Here is a 22,741-nt window from a genome sequence, read left to right on the forward strand (position 1 = left end):
GAGTAGCACCGAGGTGGAAGACCAACCTAGAGACTCCAAGGAGAAGAGGAACCGCAAAGGCAAGCCCCCCAACGGGAACACACCCAGTGAAGAGGGCAGCCAAGCCTATCACAGCCAGAAGGCAATAAACCAGACAGAACGGCGCCGCCAGCAATAAGCAGGCGGAAGCAGACAGGGAAGCCCGAGGGCACCCAGGAAGAACCATCCAACGCAGTGCAGGGACAGACTGCGCCCGAAAGGGGGGCAAGAACACAAGAAACATCTCATCCCCAGGGAGGAGAGGTAGAACTGAATGCAGGGCCCACTGGAAGAAGCGGACAAGGCAAGGATGACTGTCCCACTAAAGCGCCAGGAAGGTACAATGGTGCAGAAAGACAGTAGGTCGGCACCGGCAAGCACAGCAGACGCCGAGAGCAACACGTAAGGATGCACTCAGGGTAAGGAGACGGTGGCAGTGTCTCCCAGACCCGCTTTCCGCTTGGTGTGTAGCTAAGACGCTGATTGTCTGTGCCTTTTGCTTGCGAGGGCTGCGAGGAGCGAGGAAATATCCATTATCCTTTATTTACTTTGGCAACTTTTAAACTTTTAAACGTTACGATTGATTTGATAATCGTTGTGTTTAGGATTGAATAATAATCCCTTTTAAACTGCATATCATTTGCACTTCATATTCCTTGTACTCTCCCCCGCACTGCTTAGGCTCAATATTAGAGCCTGCCCGCCCCGGTCCGACTCGGCAATTACAGCCGTTGAGCGGAGGGCGGACAGGTAAGAGCCAGGCACACTCAAAACTACACTTCCGCTAGTGCGGAGGTTAGCGCTCTATGCGTCAACGTCAGCGGGGCTATTTAGACTGATCTCTCCATCGAGCAGCTGCGGTAAGGAGACGGTGGCAGTGTCTCCCAGACCCGCTTTCCGCTTGGTGTGTAGCTAAGACGCTGATTGTCTGTGCCTTTTGCTTGCGAGGGCTGCGAGGAGCGAGGAAATATCCATTATCCTTTATTTACTTTGGCAACTTTTAAACTTTTAAACGTTACGATTGATTTGATAATCGTTGTGTTTAGGATTGAATAATAATCCCTTTTAAACTGCATATCATTTGCACTTCATATTCCTTGTACTCTCCCCCGCACTGCTTAGGCTCAATATTACAGCCTACCCGCCCCGGTCCGACTCGGCAATTACAGCCGTTGAGCGGAGGGCGGACAGGTAAGAGCCAGGCACACTCAAAACTACACTTCCGCTAGTGCGGAGGTTAGCGCTCTATGCGTCAACGTCAGCGGGGCTATTTAGACTGATCTCTCCATCGAGCAGCTGCGGTAAGGAGACGGTGGCAGTGTCTCCCAGACCCGCTTTCCGCTTGGTGTGTAGCTAAGACGCTGATTGTCTGTGCCTTTTGCTTGCGAGGGCTGCGAGGAGCGAGGAAATATCCATTATCCTTTATTTACTTTGGCAACTTTTAAACTTTTAAACGTTACGATTGATTTGATAATCGTTGTGTTTAGGACTGAATAATAATCCCTTTTAAACTGCATATCATTTGCACTTCATATTCCTTGTACTCTCCCCCGCACTGCTTAGGCTCAATATTACAGCCTGCCCGCCCCGGTCCGACTCGGCAATTACAGCCGTTGAGCGGAGGGCGGACAGGTAAGAGCCAGGCACACTCAAAACTACACTTCCGCTAGTGCGGAGGTTAGCGCTCTAAGCATCAACGTCAGCGGGGCTATTTAGCCACGCCCTATTGCCAAGCGCGCAGCGGTTGCGCACAGAGGGCGCCCTCGTCGCGCCTAAGAAGCGCCAAAGAAAAGCCCGTCTGCGCCCGTCCGCGACAGGACGGGGCAGAGGGGCCGAAGGCTTGGCGTCATGGACTCTGACATTCCAGGTACTCGATTACCTACCTATTCTGCTGACACATTACGCCAGTTACAACCTAAGAGGATCTGTGACACGCGCCTGTCGTCCAACTTGCTCGAGGGCTGCTTTTCATGTTTACAATGTCATTTTCAGTCGGATGTGATTTTTAACAACAACTACGATCATGGTCCTAAGTCAGCATCCCCCATGGAACTTAAATGTTTTCTTTTAAATGTACGGTCCCTCCCTAAGCATCAATTACAAATCTGGGATCTGATTTTTAATCAGCAGCCTGATATATGTTTCTTCACAGAAACTTGGTTGAAACCACATACTATAACAACGATCTCATTAGGGGTCCCAATAGGGTACAGGATCATACATGTGGACCGTCCCATTAAGGCTGGAGGTGGTTTAGCCATTATATTTAAAGATATCTTTAAAGTTGTAATTTTAGAACAGAAGATCACCTCCCTGCTGGAAATTATATTTTTTAAAATTAGCTTAGCCAGTAACATTACATGGAAAGGTGCATTAGTATACCGTCCACCAACTTCCAACCCAGCTTTTGCTCTGTCTCTCTTGGAACTACTGGTTCCTCATATTAAGGCAAAAGAGGATTTTCTCCTTCTTGGAGATTTTAACATCCACATGGATAATCCCAAAAATCCTGAAACAATTCGGCTAACTGGGGATCTGTCCAATCTTGAATTAATAGCTATAAATAGTGGTCCCACGCATGTAGGTGGCCATACTTTGGATTCCATTTTCTCCAATGGCACTAGGATTAGATGCCTGCTTGCTAAGGAAGTCCATTGGACAGACCACTTTTTAATTGAGTTTCATTTGATGGGACCAACCAAACGGAAGTATAAGACTCCTCCCCCGTCTATTTTCCGTCGCCAATGGCACAAAATATCTTTAACTAACCTTCGTGAATATTGGCAACACCCACCATTATCAGACGAAGATTCGGCTGATTCAGCACTGGAAAAATTTAATAAATCTCTTAAATCAGCCATTGATACTCTTGCACCTCTAAAACTCCACAAACAGTATCCCCCGACCAAACAAGAAAAATGGTATACCACTCATCTTAGGAAAGAAAAACAGAAATGTAGGCGACTAGAAAAAGCATGGAGGAAATCCAAAATTGGAAAGGAAAGGGAAATTTTTCTAGAAGCTCAGTCAAACTATTATAAACATATAAAACTGGCAAGAAAAAACTATCTTTCCCTTCAACTTACCGAGGCTGGTAACAATCCAAGGGAATTATTAAAAATTTTGCAAAGTTTTGTGAAACCCATAGCCTGTGAAAGCCCGGATGATGCCTCACAAACTCTTTGTGATGGGATTTCCAGGTTTTTCGAAGACAAAATTAATCTCATCTATAACAAAATTGTGGCTTCGCAAAATCTAGGAGGAATATCGTCCCCCCTTTGCATGATCCATTAATATTAAATAAAAACTATTTTCAAACAATTCCACCAGTTAGTGATTCTGACCTCCCACTCCTCATTAACCACATGAAAACCGGCTCTACTAATGATCTCCTCCCTGCAAAAATGGTGCCCCTTTTGATTTCCATCCTGGGACCCTCTATTCAGTCTGTAATGAATACTTCACTGGCAAAGGGACAAGTCCCTAGGGAGTGGAAGATTGCGGTGGTAAACCCCATCAGGAAGAAAGCTGCCTCCCCCTGGACGGATCTCTCCAACCTCCGCCCCATCTCCCTCCTACCGTATATCGGTAAGATGACAGAGAAGCACGTAAACACCCACCTGTCTAACTATATCGAGGCAGCGGATGGCCTGGACCCATCACAATCTGGGTTCAGGCCAAATCACAGCACCGAATCGGCCCTACTTGCAGTGTCTAATAACATCAGGATGACACTGGATGATGGGGGGTCTATGATTCTGGTGTTGTTGGATTTATCCGCTGCCTTCGACACGGTGTCTCATGAAGTGCTTCTCGGCCGTCTGAGGGATGTGGGGTTGGGAGGAGTGGCGCTGTCCTGGATGGAGAGCTTTCTTTCCGGCCGTTCCCAAGAAGTCAGGTTGGGCTCCCATACATCCATCTCCAGGGAGCTCACCAGGGGGGTGCCACAGGGCTCATGCCTAAGCCCCACATTATTTAATGTGTATGTGGCCCCCCTGGCCGACTTGGTGAGGTCTTTTGGGTTTACCCCGGTGTCCTACGCTGATGACACCCAACTTCTGTTCCCTTTTAAAACCTTTACCCCTGCACTACAAAAGTCTTTCTCAGAAGGAATGAGGGCAGTATCAAAATGGATGGCGGAGAATTGCTTACAGTGCAATGTGGGCAAAACAGAAGTCCTACTGTTTGGGGAGGCGGTGACATTGTGGTCTGATGAATGGTGGCCCGCAGAACTGGACCAGTACCTACCCCAAAGCAGACTGTTAAAAATCTAGGAGTACTGTTTGATCAAGACCTGACTTTCAAACATCAGGTCGATCAAGTCGCTGGTACATGTTTCAGGATCATTGGTCTATTGAAAAGGGTGGTCCCTTACTTACCGGATAATCACAGGAAGACTCTAGTCCAGGCACTAGTGACCAGTAGATTGGACTACTGCAATGGCCTTCTTTTTTCAACTAATGAAGGCCAAATGAACAAAATGCAAGTAGTCCAAAACACGGCGGCGAGGTTAGTCCTTAATGTTCCACCCAGGACCCCCTCCCAACCTCTACTGGATAAACTTCACTGGTTGCCTGTGCGGCAACGCACTAAATTTAAAATACTGTGCACGATTCACAAATGCTTGATAGGTAAGGGCCCCAAATATCTTGCTAAAGTTTTTCAACCCTACATCCCTGGCCGCTCCTTACGATCTAGCAGACTTCACCTACTACAGGTCCCTAAAATAAGAAAATCTCGCCAGGGAGGCCGGGCCTTGGCACACACTGGACCAGTGCTTTGGAATTCCCTTCCCCCTACATTAAAAATCATCACTAATCACCTTCTTTTTCGTAAAACCCTCAAGACTTTTCTTTTTAGTAGTAGCTAGTCTTTTCACTTGTCTTAGTTACTGTAAACGATCGTGCACAGGACAGTCTCATTCACTGGCAAAAGCGCAGAGATACCCCTTCGGGGGTCTATTCAGGCGCTATAAAAGCACATAAATAAATAAATAAATAAATAAAGCCAGACGTCAGCCAAAGACAGAGAGCAAGAAGGCGAAGAAGGGTCCGGACACGCTCCAGGGAGGAGTCCGAACACACAGCCCAAAAAGAAGTGGAACCAGACAGAGCCAAGATTCCAGGCTGCCGACAGCAGGCCAGACCAGGCGAACAGCGCAGTGACCGCAGAGAAGGAAACCCCGGGGCGCAACTCAAGCCATTCCAACCCCTTCAGCAAGAGGATTGCATCCGCAACATACCGTAACGCCACGGAGAACAGAGGACCGAAGGCGACCACAGCTCCCCAGAGCATGACAGAGCTATATAACAGCTACTACTGCCCCACATAGGGCATGTTAAGACCCAAGACATGGGAACCTCTTAGGAAAAACTTCTGTAGCAGAGGGCAACAGAAAATACTTGCGGAAAAAACCCTACAGAAGGCTGGTCAAGTAGCCAAAGAGAAAAAAAAACAGAAAGCTTAGTCTTAGCGCCAGCATGGTGTAGAAACCCAAAGCAAAAACACACAGTCAAGAAGGGCTGGCCAGCAACCAACAGAAGACTCAAATGCACATGAAGCACACAGATCACACAACTGGGGCGACCCGCCCCAACGGAAGAACACCTCCCAAAAACCAGATCAACTCACAGGTCATTGAGGGGGAGGAGGGGAGAAGGAGGAGGAGGAGGACGCCAAAGCCCCGCCAAGAACCTCTGAATGGCCCGAGGGGCGTGGAACAAAAGAGCGCCATCGAAAGGATGGTCCACCAGCCGTTCCCGAACGTTCTCTGGGAACACACTGTCCCGAAGCCAGGCATGGCGAGGAAGGATGTATGACGTTACAAAGCATACTTTTACAATGCATTTTTTTACAACGCAACATCCATTACAACGCATTCCATTACAACGCATGCCATTACAACGAATTTTTAAAAACTACCTTTACAACGCATTCCATTACAATGCATACTACCTTTACAACGCATACCATTAAAACGCCTAACATTAGATTGCATGTATGGCAAGTATTGGATAGTGTAGGGGTCAAAATTACTATTCTAACTCCATGGGTGTGCAACAGTAGGGTAAGTGTTGGATAGTGTAGGGGTAAAAATTAATATTCTAACTTCAGGGGGTGCAACAGTAGGGTAAGTGTTGGATAGTGTAAGGGTACTATGCGTTGTAATGTTATGCGTTGTAATGTTATGCGTTGTAATGACATGCGTTGTAATGACATGCGTTGTAATGACATGCGTTGTAATGACATGCGTTGTAGTGGTATGTGTTGTAGTCTGATGCGTTGTAATGGTTGCGTTGTAATGGCATGCGAAGTAATGGATGTAGCGTTGTAAAAGTTTCGTTGTAATGGTAGTGCGTTGTAAAGGTTGCGTTGTAAAGGTTGTTTCCCGGCGAGGAAGTGCAACCGAAGAACCCATGGCATGACCAAGCACCTCAGAGATGTCCAGAGCGGAGCGAAGAATAAACCCCGCCAGCTCCCAGCCATCCAACACATGATGCCTCAAATCAACACAGGGACCTTCCTGAGAAGCGGCAGGCATAAGGGACTCCACCGAGTCCCACAAGCAAGAAGTGGCCCTAGCCAAACACACAGCGTGTTAAGGACCCGCAGAGCCGCACTGGTTGAGGTGAATACATTGCGCCCCCAGGAGTCCAGCCAGCTGGGTCTCCCGTGACAGGGGACAACCGCGGCGGCAGAGAGGGAAATGAATTCTGCAAAAGAGGGCCTCTAGTAGAGGGGTGGAGGGAAAGACACACTGGATCCCGCGGCACCGGATGGTGGCGGTGCAGAAGGTGTTGGGGCACCGGGTCATGCATAGCGGGACGGCCCCAAGTCCCCAAAAGAGACGAAAGCAGCAGCTGAATCACCAATGCGCAAAATTCCCACAGCCTTGGAAACAGAGCGAGCGAAGGCCGCACCCACTTCCGTAGGGCCCCACGGAGGGGAAAGCAGCTCCTCGGTGGGCGACGGCTGCAAGCTAAGGCGGCCATCCCCCAAGTCAACCGGAGGAATGAAGGGCCATGTCCGGACCGAGGAGTGGGGGACCTGCGGCTCCCCTGGCGAAGACCGCAGCTGCGGAGACGGCAAGGAGCGGTCCTTAGACGACGTCGGGGAAAAAGCCACGACGCGTCGGCCCATCTCCGGGGAGGATGACACCAGCAAGCGTTGAACCTCTGGAGAAGAGGCCCCCGAGGATGAGTCAACGGCCCGATGCCGGCCTGGCGCAGTAGAGTCTGCAATCTGAGACAGGACATCGTCGTCCGACGCTAGGGGAGACGCTGGAACGACTTTCGCTACAGCGCTGGGCACAGGGGACCGGTGCTGGGCCTGAGCCGGGGCGGCGAGGGAACTGCGCCGGAAAGGCGTCGACCTGACCTCAGACAAGGCAGCCGCCTGCGTGGAGGGGCGAGAGGGACCCGGGGAAGGATGAGGGGTCCCCTGCCAACCTCGGCCTGTGATCAAACTATAAGGGCCCTCCGCCAGCCCCTGTGATGCCGCCAGAGCCAGCAGCCATCAGCGCCAAAGCGGCGTTACTGCGGCCTTGGACAAGGCCACCGCCTGTCCAGAGGACCGAATGGGACTCGGAGGTGCGACCGAGACCCGGTGACCTCCCGCGACACCACAGGGACTCCGGTGGGAATTTGCGGCGAAGCAGAGGCACCGTGGGCCGAAGGAGGGACCCCCAACGGCGCCACATCCTCCGAGCTTGGAATCCGAACCAGTCGGCGCAGGGGCCGGAGCCGCCGGCGACGCCGCGGAGGGCCCCGCACACTGCAAGCGATCCGCTGACGTCCCAGGAGGAAAAGGAGGAGGAAGAGAAGCCGGCGAGGCCTGCAAAGCCGCTGCATATGTCTTCATCTGGGCTCTAGTCGCCCCAACAGAGGGAAATGGCAGGTAGGTGGACGACACGCAGGGCCGCACCACCCACGGAGAGCCCGTGCCCCCAATAGACCGGAAACCGGCCCTCAGTGACAAACTGCGACTCTTACCGATAGGTGAGAGACGCTCTTGCGGCCTGGGAGAAGGACGATGTCGAAGACGGTGGCAGCGGCTTCGAGAACCTTCCGCAGGGGCCGGGCGAGGTGACCATGCCAACTTGGACATGCGGGCTGAGAGAAGTTTCATCCTGCGCCTCCGCCGGGACTTCGGTTTCATCTGCTGGCACGCCTCACAATCAGTGGAGTCGTGGTGTTCCCCCAAACACCACATGCAGATGGGGTAGGGATCCGTCGCCGACATCAGGCGTCCACAAGACGAGCACGTCTTAAAGCCCGAAGGCATTCGCACACTGCTCCCATACACACGCAATAGCGAAAGGGAAAGGCCTGAAAAGGCCAGGACCACGATTCGGATCTGCGTTGCACGCGGAAAAGTGACGTAGGCGTGCCGGGGTTGGACTTATGTGACCTCGCTGACGTCACGCACGCAGACAACGCCTGGGCGGAGACGCGTGATGCCGCCCGCAGACGCACACGGATACTGTGGCAAAAGGTTTTCCGGATCTAGTCTCCTGCTTACGTTAAGGAATCTGCGGCTAGTAGTCTCTATCAGATTCTAGTGTTCGGGGTGACTGGCTGCTCGCTAGCTGCCACCCCCAGACATGTTTCTGGACCCCTGGGGTCAACGGCATACCGCTCTCGGGGTCCTGAAACTAAGCACATCCTGGGAAGAGGTGCCAAGCCTCCTCTCTCAGGATGGGCAGGGTCCACAAAGGGGAAGTGTCAAAGGCTTGCCGCCTTTGTGAGCTGATCCAGCCATTTGCTGCTCCCAGCAACTGGCGCCCACCGGTTCTAAAGTGGGGGAGGCGAGGCGAAGCACAACTCTCAATCCCGCCATCTTTAATATGGGGGTCCCAGTCAACCTGAATGAGGCTAATGCTTCCCTCCCACTGGAGGGTGGCATATTATGGGATGTACCCACCCCAAGGAAGGGACCCATTGGTCCCAACCTATACCTACCAGAAAAACGCCCCTACATTTTGTATTTAGGGCAACCCCGAACTTTGCATCCTCAGACAAGAAGAAAGAAGAAGAAGGAGAAGGACTGAAGAGCCGTGCTTAAGGAAGAAGAGGAGGACACTAACTGACCTGGGCCCAGTCCTACAGGCCTGTCCAGACCTTGATCTGCTCCAGCGGAATCCCGGTGCATCCTGCAGCCAGCAGCCCTCAGAACCCGGAGGACCTGCCCTGCTTTCACTAAAAAGACTTTGTCTCCCAATAGCACCAAATTTATTCACCAACAGACTTTGGCTCCGGCAAAATCTGCGAGTCTGCACAACTCTGCACCCGACACCAATGGCCCGAGTTCGAGTGCTTTTTGTTTGCATTTATTTGTGTTTTTGTCTTTTGTATTTTTGTACTGTAATGTGTTACAATTGTATATGGTTTTTTGGTTGCCTGTGAGGATGCTTGGTTGCTGGAGGTTGCTTGGGGGCTGTGTGATATGTCTATTTTATTGAATTATATTGTATATACTTTTTATGCAAAAAAAGACATGATTAATGGATAAAAAATAAAGTGATATGTTTTTCAAATAAATGTTCTTGTGTGGGACAATGTTCATATATAGAAATTGATGGATATATTACCTATAGATTAATAGTTTCTAGGAAGAGGCCCCTGTGTGGTTGTTGGAGTTCGAGTGGCCCCACACCATGAGGAGGTCTCCCCGGCAATCCGGACCTGGGATGTGGTGATCCCGACTACCTCAAGTCTCCCAACGACCCCTGCAGCCCCTATCTGAAGGATCCCCCCGACCGGGAGCCAGTAAGGAAAACCCAATGCCAAAAGACACCCCTGCACCAGACACCCCACGACCTTGGGTGGCCCGACCTTGGGTGTCCCAACCGGCGGTGTTCCAGTATCCCACTTACCTCTCCAACCGTTTGTCACCTCCAGAAGATCTTCAAGCCCGAGCCTGCAGTGTTTGTTCTGACTGGGGCTTCCCCATTGACACCAACAGGGCTCCTGACATCGATCCAGCACCCTGCACCCAGCCGCCCCAGTGCTGCTGTGGGTGCATTTTGTGTTTTATCTTGGATCCCCTTTGCCCTGAGCTAAACCTTAGGAGTTTTGCTCACACCTCCAAGTGGCGTGCCCGTGAGCAGCCACCAACCGGAGGCCCCTATCCCCCATTGGATAACAGTGGGGCTCAGTACTCTGCACCCAGTCGCACTAGTGGAGCTGAAGGTGCTTTTTGAGTGCATCCTTGACCTAGGGGGAACCCTGGGTCTAACCCCAGAAACTCAACCTCAAAGATTGTTTACTTCTTCTTTTTTTTTTAACAATCTTTATCATTTTTATTCCAGAATCATATGAGTTCAAATAACCAATTTTTATCATTTGTATTTATACCAACAAACGCAGATGTCATACAACAAAAAATGAAAACTTGTACACAGAAGTAAAAAACAGTCTCTGGTCAACAACAGTTTACAGCCCAACGTCAAGAAATTATATTACAAATGGTAACAGCAGAATGTTCAATAAACGTTTGTAGATAACAGGATTATGATCTCCTGTATAGCTTGAAGTTTTCGAAACCGGAAACAACAATAATCCTTAGATTCAGGAGCTATTTCTGTAACCAAGTAAGACTTCTTAATTTTGTGGAACCTTCGTTTTTTTCAAAATTGTTTTTCAAAACATTAAGCCCATTTTTAAAAGCACCTGTTTCACTTTACTCTAAACTTCACTCCCCTTTTTTCACAGGGAAACTTACAACGATAAAAAAAGTCAAAGCCCTCTTTTCACTGGAGGAGCTGTGCAGAAAACTTGTTGAACAGTATGTTTAACTAGTTTGTAATGTTACAAAGTGTTTTGCTGTTTTGGAAATTATGCGGACGGGTTGACTACATCATTCTCATTGTCGCTAGATCAATATGACTGTTTTCTTTAATGAAGGTTGAGATAAGGAATCCAAGTAATGGTACAATCTTGTAGTACAAAGACGTAAAATAGTTCACGTGATTCGAAACGATGCAATATGCCCAGCACTATTCATTCTTTTTCAGTGGAAATAATCACTAGCTGAACACATCTTCAGGTCTTCAAGTTTTCTTTTAGGGTTGCAACTTCAGTCTCAAGTTCTTTCACATAATCTTTACTTGCTTTCAATTCCTTCTTCAGACGGTTCAACTCACACTCACAGTCATCCACTTTCGATTGTAAAGCAGTCATTGCAACTCTATTATTCCAATTAGAGAAACATGACTGCTTGAGCCGGTTACTTATTCTTTAATGACTCTTTCCTCCATGGCTCATCATTTCCTCGGTTTTGATCTTTTTATGAGAATGCTTAAAGGACTGTCCATTTGAGGGTGCAGAATGAGACTTCTCCAGTGGAAGTAAATAACTTTTGTCATTTAGAGCAACAAACAGCTTATCTACAAATCCGTGGGTCTCGTCTTGGAGAACAAGGCACCATCACCTTTAGTTTGTGCTGCAGGGCTGTACATTGTAGTCTTCTCGGGGGTCATCCGTGGGATGGAGTTAGAGAGGGGAGTCAGAGTCCCCTAAATTGTAAAAGTGTCTGGGACTGCCTGTGTCTGAAAAGAACTGTGGTGATCCACGAGGAGATGAAAGAAGAGGAGGGGTTGTTGGTTGTGGAAGAGTGTGGGTTTGAGGTGGTGGGCTGGCAGCCTCGTCAATGAGGGCCTTCTTGGGTACATGAGCTGAAGGTTCTGAAGAAGGATGTGGCTCAGAAGCAGATTCGAAAATGAGTCTGCGTTTCTTGGGCTCCACTGGGCTGGTAGAAATCTTTCCAGTCAAAGGGTGGATGACAAATGTATTGTCGCTCATGGAGCATGTGCTGTAGTTGTTTGAAGATGGCCTTGTTTGAGTCCTGGAAGTTGGCTGTCAAGGCCAGTTTCGGGGTAGGTGGAGTTTTCTGTGACAATTGGTTTTGGGCTGCCAATAAGTTCATCAGATTCGAAGTAGGTTTGGGCACTTCAGTATTTTTCAGACTCAATAAACGATGGTCATCAAGCGTCTTGGTTGGATCTGGTCTCAACTCTGATGCCTTGCCTAAATGTTGACTAGAGCCCGAGGGGGTGTTGGCTTGTGCACTGGGCTAGATGCCAAACCCTTGTGGAAGCGGTCTTCCACCTTGGCACGTGTTTGTTTGCACGGTCTGTGAGTTTGTGTGTCGACACTACTCACAGTCTTGTCATGGTGCACGGGCTAGTGATGAAGGTGGTGGACAGAGTGCCTTTGACCTTCTGCTCATCCTCCACATGTCCAAGCTCTGATAACCTCTAGGCTGGGTGGATGGGCAGGGACGCCTGCTGAACCAGCGTCCTTAACTTTTCTCAGCCCTGAACAGGTGAGCTTCCCCAAAGATATCAGGCATCTTTTTGATGGCTTGTTAAATCTTGATAAGGGCCCAGTGTCTATCACTCTGCCTTTGAAGGGTCTCTTTGCAACTAAAGGTACGACAGGAGGCGCAGCAGGAGTCAAGGAGACACGAATTGCAGAACCTCCAGTGGGTCAGGCAGTCCAGGGATACTTTACGAAAACACTGAGGGCATTTACTGAAGGGCGCCCGCTGCATAACCCCCTACAATATTCTCTGAAGTCGTTATGGGAGGTAAAAAGCGCAGAGGGACTTGGGTGCCCAGAGGGTCGAGATCCCAGGGCTTCAGTGAGGGTCTCTGAAGCGCGTCACGGGAGAAGAAGGAACGACATACAAGGGTTATCTCAGACGACACGATAGGAGAAGATGGGAGTTCCTGGAACATCGCATGAGTAGAGTCCTGGAGCTACATTGAAACACGTCAGAACCAGATGGTGGAGAAAAAAAATCTAACAATGGAGCCAGTGCCCTTGCACATTGCTTATTAACGGTGGCATCACCATACTTGGTGACTTCAAACAAAAACAATCTGCAAATGCCAAAGCCCATAACTAGCTGTCAAGAGTATGTAGAGCGAGGGGAGGAGCTTGGCGGGCATCCGTGATGGCCGCTTGAGCACAGCGCTCTCCGGACCCTCGCCGCTCCCGGCGATTTATCCTGACTAGATCCTGATTTCTTGTAAGAATTCAAGTAGAGGACGTTTGGCTGATTACCCTGGCACTTTTCGGAATTTGCTTTGGATTTCGTACTCCTGAGCTACGGTGGTCTGAACTTTTGGGCTCCGCCCTTGAGGTGCGCCCGGGACGGGGTGCAGATCTGTGGCCGTCCTGGAATTGAACAACAACGGCAGGAGATCTGGCTTTGTGAGACCCCCTTCCTGAGTTTCGGTTTCGATTCTGTCTCGACCTGTGCCACGAGTGTGCGTATCGCGCTTGGCTGAGACTTGGAGACAGTTCGGACACGGGGCTTTCCTCTTGTCTATTTGCTGGTTTGGTGGCCTCCTCCCGAGTTGAGCCCTTCTTTTTGGTGTACTTTTGATCCTGAGTTTTGGGTGTTTGGCCCGTCGACCCTGGTGGCTTGTCCCGTGCCGCATCTTCAAAATGGCGGGCAGAGGGGACAGAGAAACGCGCAAGACGAAAACACCTCTGCGCGGAGCGCCGGTTCAGACGAACGTCATGGACCGTTATACTCAACGAATTTTGGAAGAGTCGGCGGAGCCTTCCCTACAAGATATCATGGGCGCCATCTCGGGAGTGAGGGAATCCACCGGCCTTCAGTACGAGGCCTTGGCCCACAAACTTGACACCGTGGCCATTGAGGTGAATCTGATTCGTGCTGATCTCGGCAAGACGAATGAGAGGGTGCAGTCATTGGATATTAAATCATCTAGCCTCACGAAAGACGTCTCGGAGCTCCAGACAGAGGTTGGGAATCTTCGTCGGGTGAACGACTTCATGACCCGACGCCTGGAGGATTTTGAAAACAGGGCACGTCGCTGCAATGTTCGTCTGGTTGGTGTACCGGAAAACCCTGAACCCCACTCTGTTGATCTCCTGGTTGAGGGTCTGATTTTAAACCATCTTGCCCCCTCCGGGCTTACCAAATTTTTCACGGTTGAACGCGCACATCGTGTCCCGGGGGGCAAAGTTAAGCCGGGTGCTCCGCCAAGGCCTATTGTGGCTAAACTGTTTCATTATAGGGATCGGGACGCTATCCTGCAGGCCTCACGGGTGAAGGGCCCGGTGGCCTTCGAGAATGCCACAGTGAACTTCTACCCGGACTTCTCCCAACAGGTTCAAAGACAACGGATGGAGTTTCGTGGTGCTAAGAAACGTCTTCGAGATCGGGGTCTACGCTATGCTATGCTTTTCCCCACCAGACTTCGTGTCGAGTATAATGAGCGTACTCTGTTCTTTGATAGACCGGATGCTGTTAATGACTGGCTGGACTCCTTGCCTGACCGTCCTCCTGAGACTGAGTCTGCCGCTCACCCTGGTGGTGCCGAAGGTGGTGTGGAGATCTGATTGTTTGACTCTGATGTCTCGTTTTGAATACGTTCCCAGGAGTGTTGGCCGGCGTACCTCTGCAATGTGATTATTTATTTTTTGAGTGTTGATTCTTGCTCTTACTGTAGTCTGGGGGCGGGTGGAACGGAGACCTTTCCTCCTCCGGGGTCTTTGTGTAGACTAGGGGTTATGGGGCGACAGGCACACTGCAGGTTGGGGTGGCTCTTTAGCTTTTTGCAGGGGTGCAGGGTGGGGGGTGTTTCCTTTCAGCTTGGGGGAGGGGGGATGGGAAGTTCTTATTTTTTTGTGTGTTGTTTTCAAGGCGAATTGCTTCTGTCTTTACTGATGTTTCTGATGTCTAGCTCTTGGATGGGGGGTCCTGGCTCGGGTGGGTGGGATGGGGGGTAGGGGGTTGAAATTTGTTTCCTGGAACGTTAATGGCCTGGGAGATCGCATCAAGCGCAGTGTGGTGTTGAAATATATACGACGTTTGTCACCAGACATTGTTTTCCTGCAAGAGACCCATTTGATTGGGAATGTATGTAATGCAATGAATAGATGGGGCTACAGCCTTGTGGCACACTCGGGGTTTACTTCAGGATCCAGGGGTGTGGGTATCCTTGTTCGTAACTCCCTCCCTCTGGCGATAGATGAGGTGATTCGGGATGATCGTGGGAGATATATTGTTCTGGTGGGTAGATATGAGGGCCGCACCCTGTCCCTCTTTAATGTTTATGTCCCCCCAGGCTTGCAAACTGCTACTTTCACTGATTTAGGCCGTGTCTTGTTGGACCTTCCTGATAGTGTACTCTTTCTTGCCGGTGACTTTAATTCGGTGCTTTCTGGCCTTCACGATCGCCATCCCCCCAGGGATACCCCGCATGCCCAGCGTTGGTTGGGTGGGTTTTTGGATACTTTTGGCCTTGTGGACTGCTGGCGATTGTTACATCCTACTCAGCTTCAATACACTTTTCACTCTGGTGCCCATGGTAGCCTATCTCGGCTAGATTATTTCCTGATGCCCGCTGCCCAGTCGTCGGCGGTCCGTGAGATTATACATTTGCCAAGGGGCATCTCTGACCACTCGCCGCTCTGGCTTCGTTTTGAGGTTGGGATAGAGGCAGTGGGCCGAGTGGCTCCCATTAACCCATGGTATCTCTCCTCCCCTGAGACTCGTGCCCTCTTGCTCAAGTCCATAGATGCTTATTTCCTGGAAAACGAGGGGTCGGTCCCTTCGGCGGTGTCCCTGTGGGAAGCCTTCAAAACTGTGATTCGTGGACAGGCCCTTTCTTTGATTGTTGAAGCTAAGAAAGCCGGGAAGAGGGAGGTAGTGGACCTCGAGGGGGAAATTTCTGCCTTGGAGGACGAGTTGGGATCTGGTGTCACGCCTGAGAAACTTCATGCTCTGGGTCTAAAACAGTTTGCATATAAATCCCTAGTTACTGACGCTGCAAAAGTGATGTTTCGTGAGCAACAAGGCAGATTGTATGATGTTGGTGATAAGGCGGGTAAACTCCTGGCGTGGTTGGACAAGAAAGAAAGAGCTAATCGTGTGGTGCCTGTGATTCAGTCTGCGAGTGGTGAGAATGTGATTGATCCGATCGCCATTGTGGATCGTTTTGCGGAACATTTCCGTGTTGTGTATGCTCCTGTGTCTGTGAGGGATGTGGCTGACTCTCGCCTCCTTTTGCGTGATATTGCATTGCCCTGTGTCTCTGATTTGGACCGTATCGCTTTGGACTCCCCCTTTACGGTTGATGAAATAGCTACTGCCATTCGTTCGCTCCGTTCGGGCAAGGCGTTGGGTCCAAATGGTTTGCCTATTGAGTTGTACAAGTTGCGACCCGATAAAATGGCGCCATATCTCCGCGATATGTTTTTGGAATCACGTGAGCGTAACCTCCTTCCCTATGATCAGCGTTTGGCGACGATAGTCGTCATCCCTAAAGACGGTAAACCTCGCGACCTTTGTTCCTCATATAGACCCATCTCCCTGTTAAATGTTGAACCCAAGGTTCTGGCGAAACTTTTGGCGACCCGACTCCTATCGGTTCTTGGGGACTTAGTTCATCCGGATCAATCTGGTTTTATCCCGCATCGCAACACTGCTTTGAATCTACGTCGTCTTCACGGCGTGATAGCGAGGGCGGGGCTACTGACTGAACCGGCCATTTTGGCGTCCTTGGATGCCTCCATGGCCTTTGATACTGTGGAGTGGCCTTATTTATGGGCGACTCTTGAAAAATTCGGTTTCGGGTGCGAGTTTATTAGCTGGATTAAGTTATTGTATGCGGAACCTTTGGCGCAGGTTGTTGTGAATGGTAGGGTGTCTGCTCCCTTCCCCCTGGGCAGGGGCACCCGCCAGGGTTGCCCCTTGTCCCCGCTACTGTTTGCGCTCGCCCTTGAGCCGTTGGCGGCCTGGCTCCGCTGGGAACCGTCCCTTAAAGGGATCCGCTGGGCCCCGGACTTCGAGGACCGAGTCTCGCTCTATGCGGACGATATCCTCTTGTATCTTACCTCCCCTCGTAAGTCTTTATCTGTTTTATTTGACGTTCTTGTGTCCTTTGGTGCTAACTCGGGCCTCGTAATCAATTGGACCAAGTCCTGTGTGTATGTTTTGTCTGGTGTCTTGCCTCCATTACCGAGCAGGCTCCCTCTTCAGGTGGCCCGGGATGGTTTCAAATACTTGGGAGTTTTCGTTACTCTGGACTCGTCTCTTCGCTTTGATCGTAATCTCCTTCCTCCGTTGCTTCGACTGCGTTTGGACGTTGCTCGTTGGCGCAGGCTTCCCTTGTCTCCCCTTGGTCGGGCAGCCCTGTTTAAGATGATGTCGTTACCGCGGTTTCTTTACGCTCTCCAGAATTATTATGATCCTGTCCCTCAGTCCTATTTTCGGGAGATTGAGGCCCTTCAGAGACAACTTGTCTGGGATGGACGCCCGCGTATTGCTCTTGCTAAGCTTTCCATTCCTTGGTATGACGGTGGCATTGCACTCCCCGATATTAAGAGGTATTATTGGGCCTCACACTTGTCCGCTATCAACCACATCATGTTCTCGCCGGGTAGTAATCCGGCGTTTGAGATGGATAGACTTCAGCTTCCGGGAGGTGACTTTAACAGAGTGCTTTACTCTCGCCCTGCTGGGCGCCATCTTGTGGGTCCTACGTCGATTGCTTTGGCGGTGTGGCGGGCCGCGACTCGGAGCCTGGGCTGGGAGGATCGCTTGACGTTGGCCACGCCGCTTTATGCTTCCGAACGTCTGGGCGGTCTTTGGTCTACCAAGGGTTTCGATCGCTGGGACATGATTGGAATTTCTAAAGTGGGAGATGTGTATTCCAAGGGCTCTGTGCGAACATTTCAGGCCCTCCAGGCTGAATATGGCTTGAGTGGTCGGGAATTCTTTCGATACCTACAGGTTAGGCACGCCTTGACCGCTGTATTTGCTCCTGGTGAGATTCCGCCTGATTCTTCCCCCCTTGAAGACCGTGTCCTTGACGGACATCTTCCTGACAGCACTATCTCCCTGATTTATAAGAAACTGATTAATAATCGGACTGATCTGTTGGTCCGACTTCGGGAGGCGTGGGTTCGTGATGGTTTGGAGCTTGATGACGAGGATTGGCAGTCGGCCCTCTCTTCTCCTAAAGAGGTGGCTATCCCGGCTCGTCTCCGTTTGGTCCAATTGAAGATCCTTCATCGGGTGTATGTTACGGGACCTCGTTTGCTTGTGATGGGTTTTTCTTCCGATGGGTTGTGTAAGCGTGGATGTGGTTTGAGTGCGACTTTCCTACATATTCTTTGGGAATGCCCGATGGTGGTTGCTTACTGGACGGCTGTGCTTGAGGTTATGGCTGTGGTGACAGGGGTGTCCTTGTGTCCGGAATCTCGTCGTTGTCTTTTGAATGTTTGGGAGCCCACTGACTGCTCGGTGGCCCAGACTAGGTGGGCCACCCTGGGTTATATGGTTGCGAAGCGAGATATTGCTCAACTTTGGGGGGCCTCCAAGCCCCCTGAACTATCGAAATGGGAAGACAACATGGATTGGTCTATGTTCCGTGAGAAGACTGTCTACGTGGCTAGGGGCAGACCCAGGGCATGGACTAGGGTGTGGGGTCAATGGAATGAATATCGTGGTGCCATCTGTACTCCTCCCCTTGTGGATGACATTGAGCTTTCCCGGTCTCCTTAGGCGAGCGTTCTTGGAACCTTGCATATAGGGGTTGTGCTGGTTTTCCGGCTCCCCCCCCCCCTTCTTTTTCTCCTTCGTGCCCCGTCCCCCCCCCCCATCCGGGCTCTTTGGAGCTTATAGCTTTGATTCCATTTTTGTTGCTGTCCCCTCCTGTCCTTTGGGCTGACCTTCAGTAATACACTTTCGCCTTTTTTGTGTGTCTGTTCTTTTTTATAAAACAAAATCTGTTTTTGTTCTGTATATTATATGGAGTATTGCATTGACGATTGATCGTTACCGCTACGGAAGTGTATATTGTGTATTTTCTCCTCTTTAGCGGCTGGCCCGTGTGGTTGTAGGCCCATCCTTGTATTTTATTGCATACTCAAATAAAGGTTTATTAAAAAAAAAAAAAAAAAAAAAAAAAAGAGTATGTAGAGCAAGTGTATATGCAGATGTGTATCTACAGCCATACATGCTATAAGCATACTATTCCAAGATATGTCTGGCAGCTGCTACTGGGTTTGCCAATGCCAGCACAATTTTTCAAGCATTGGCAAAGCCAACAGCTGAGCATGGAGAAAGAGAAGTGGAAGGGAGACATTAAGATGCAGCAGTCCTCAGTGTCTAACTGTAGGAAGGGAAATGAAAGAGAGAAATAATTACACAGTGGGAGGGTGGGGAGGGGTCAGAGAAAGTGTTTAAGCTCTAGGATGTGAAGAGCAGGTGAGTCAGCGAAATAGAGGAGCAAGACATTCACTTCCATGGAGCGTTTAGTAACAAATGGTAAAAGAAAAACTCACAAAGAAAGGAAAATGTTACTTACCCTGTAAGCATCTGTTTGTGGCATGTGGTGCAGAAGATTCACATGCTGTGCATACTCCTGCCATTTAGTGTAGGGCCAGGATGTGTTAAAGTTGTTTTTCTTTGAAGAAGTATTTAGAGTCATGAGGTAGTGTGACTCCTCCGCTTGCCGGTAATGCACATAGTCATCGACTCCTTTGTTAGATTGTTTTCCCGCATGGCGAGTGAGGATAGAATGTAAAGGAAAGTGAAGGGCAGAGAAATGTTCATGCAATACAGGAAAAAAGTAAGAAAGTAAAGGAGAATACAAACAGCTACAGGTGTCCGGGGAGGAGGGTGGACTCTTGTGAACCTACATCAAAACATTCCACAACCAGATGCTTACAGTGAATGTTCGAGCCGTGTGCAGCTGTAGATACACATGCTGTGCATAGACTTTAAACAGTCCTCCCAAAAAAGCAGTGGCCAGCCTGCGGATGTTGTAGTCAATTGAAACAGTGCATGAAGTACTGTTTGCCCAACATTAGCTTGTTGGCAAGTTGTTACTTCAACACAGTAATCTTTTGTAAAAGTGTGAGGTGTGGAGCAGGTCAGCTATTGGGATGTACCCCAGGAAGGCCATAGAGGCTCCATACTTCCAAGTGGAGTGGGCTCTAGAAAGAGTGGGCATAGTCCTCTTAGCTTTAGCATAGCATGTCTTGATGCATGTGATGCTCCATCTAGCAATGCCTGACTTAGGCTCACATTGTCAACTTCCTTCTTTCTTTGATGGTTTTGGATCTTAACACTTGGGGTTCGTGCCTAATTTCTTATCACCACTCACCTGACTGTTGAATTTGTGACTCATGATCTATTGATCTATAAAAGAATACATTTCGATTCAGATGAATAGAAACAAAATGTATTTTGATTATTGCCTGGTGTTTCTTTACGATCAAACCAGAACAGAAAATCATTTCTGTATAAAATATTATTGCTCTTCAGAAGAATAAATCGAGCCAGGATTCCCAACACTATCACATTTTTTTTTTTAAAAATGAGTTACATGTAAAATAAAAAACCAGCACAAAAATAGCACACTCATCACCAATACTATTTTGAACTGCACCTAACAAAACAGTCTTTAAAAAGTTGAGAACTGATTTAAAAAAAATGTATTCTTTCACTTTGTCATGAAAATAGGGCTGAATTACTTCCTTATTTGTGGCAATTGTTTTATCCAAGTTATTGTTGGTATATTCAATACAAGTTGGCTGTCATATCTTAATTTTACTCTATTATTCATGATGGTTTTGGTATTATTGTTGACTTGACATGAGGATTTGGGAACTAAAATAAGCCAGCACATGTTTTGCACCCCAATGGAGTGCAGGCTTGGGGCTTTCTGAAGGGGATATACCAATGAAAGATACTTCAAAATCGGACTTTGCTGGCAATGAAAAAAAGCATTGCGTGTCTGCTGCAAATAGTATGGAAGTATTATATTTCGCAAAGTATCCTGGAAGAGATTGGGGATTATTACTGCGGTCCTTGTACAGAAGTGGGTTTGTTCTTATTTGTATTATTTCAAAGATGTTTTATTAGAATTTTGTATGAGCAAAACAGTACAGCTGAAAAGACATACAGAAAAAACTGTTCCTGGTGGAGAAATAGCAGGTCGTATGGATACAACAGTATAATATATAATAGAAGAACTTCATATACCATTGGAGGGTCTGTTTAGAAATGTATATGTGAGAGAGAGAAGTAAAACTATCTAATGTTTGTATGGTGGGAGAACATTTGTAAAGTTAGGAAAGTATGAGGGGTACCCTGGATGGTAACGTGATGAATGATGTAAGATAGAGCTACGCTGAAAGGAGATAGAAAGAGGAAAAATGGGCAAAGAGTTATGCTGGGGTTTGAGTGGTGTTGCATGGGAGATTTGGGTAGGGAGAGGAGAGTGGATGGTGAGGGGGAGGGTTGGGTTGAGGGTTCTCTCTACCACTAGAGCGACTACACAGTACCTCCACAACGTGTCCTGGGTCAACACAAGGTGCCTCTAGCGATCTACTTCTCACGCAGTCACTAGCACCGAAGCATCTTTAATGTGACAATGCTCTTGACCTGATCTTGGTTTGCTTGAGCCCAAGATGGCTGACGTGAGGACCTTGTGAACACTAAGTGGCTCTGCTGAGGTTTCTCTAGCGCCCTAACTTCAGAAGTGGGTTTGTTCTATTGTCGCGCTCAAGATTATCTTGTATATATTTTAAACTGTTCCTTCGATGATCAAAGAGGGCTTAATTTCTGCCGGCCCAAAGCTGGTATCATTAATGAGCTTAGGTGATATTACTTTAACTGTTTTTATTTAGTTTTTTTGTGACTGCATAATATGGTATTTTCTAAAATAGGGTTGTAACCTAAGTAGAGCAATAAAATACTGAACATGAATAAAGCCTCACAGTGTGTTCTTATGGAAGAGAGTGGCCTTTGCCTGAAAAAATTGTTAGGAAATGTGATGTACCGACAGCACTCACAAGTTAAGAAATAAGGATGTTACATCATCACAGCCAAAACTATTATAACAACCTGGATAAGAAATGGAGTACTTTCCAGGCAGCTGACTAACTGTTACTATCCAATTTAATGGGACTCATGTTAGTAGCACTGGATAGAAAAAGGGCTGGAATTAGAATCAGTAATGTGCAGGTAAGCAACAAGAAAAGCTTTTCATCCGTAAACAAAAACAAGCACTCTCAGCTCAAGGAATAAAGCACAGCTAACTAACCCAGAATATGGCCAGAGGACAATACCCACAATATTTCACACACTGAATGTGACTCAGGTCTGTTATGGCAACGCCAGAACCATGTCAAAAGCCTAGGGACAGCCAAAAGCTTGATAAGGCCAAACCAGTACCAAAATCAACGATTAAGAGATACCAACCACATAACATTTTGCATGACTACTGATAACAATTCTACATCACAATCACACATTCAGGGTTACACATCTGCTATGTACATGGCAGGTACAAAACAAGTCTAATGGAAGCAAAGAAAAATCCAAGACTTCAAGTTGAATTCAGCAATTGCAACGTTCCTTGGTTAATGCAAGAAGGTTAGGTTTGATTTGTTTCCTCACGGCACCTTAGTTGACTGGCAGTGCCCTACTCTTTATATAATTAATTTTTGTGATGTGTTTTCTAAAAACTGTCCAGAGAATACATTCTAAGTGGTTATGGGTTTGCAACTTGAATACTTTGACCATTTTTCTTATTACCATATTTGGGCCCAACTCACTACCTTAAACAAACATGCCAAATGAATTCCCAACAGTGTGGTGCTTAGTTTAACCAAATGATTTGAAAAAACATCTGTTTGATGGAAAGAAGTATCAGTATCTGTGTCAG

The 22,741-nt window shown here is 48.5% G+C and overlaps 1 protein-coding gene across 15 annotated transcripts in view; it reads right to left on the minus strand.

Annotated features, from left to right (window-relative positions):
• BLTP1 (bridge-like lipid transfer protein family member 1) overlaps nt 1–22,741 on the minus strand; it is a 2,102,388-nt gene that overhangs the window by 157,288 nt on the left and 1,922,359 nt on the right. The window lies entirely within an intron of this gene.

Source organism: Lissotriton helveticus, chromosome 2_1 (assembly GCF_964261635.1).
Source record: "Lissotriton helveticus chromosome 2_1, aLisHel1.1, whole genome shotgun sequence".
Lineage (NCBI taxonomy): Eukaryota > Metazoa > Chordata > Amphibia > Caudata > Salamandridae > Lissotriton > Lissotriton helveticus.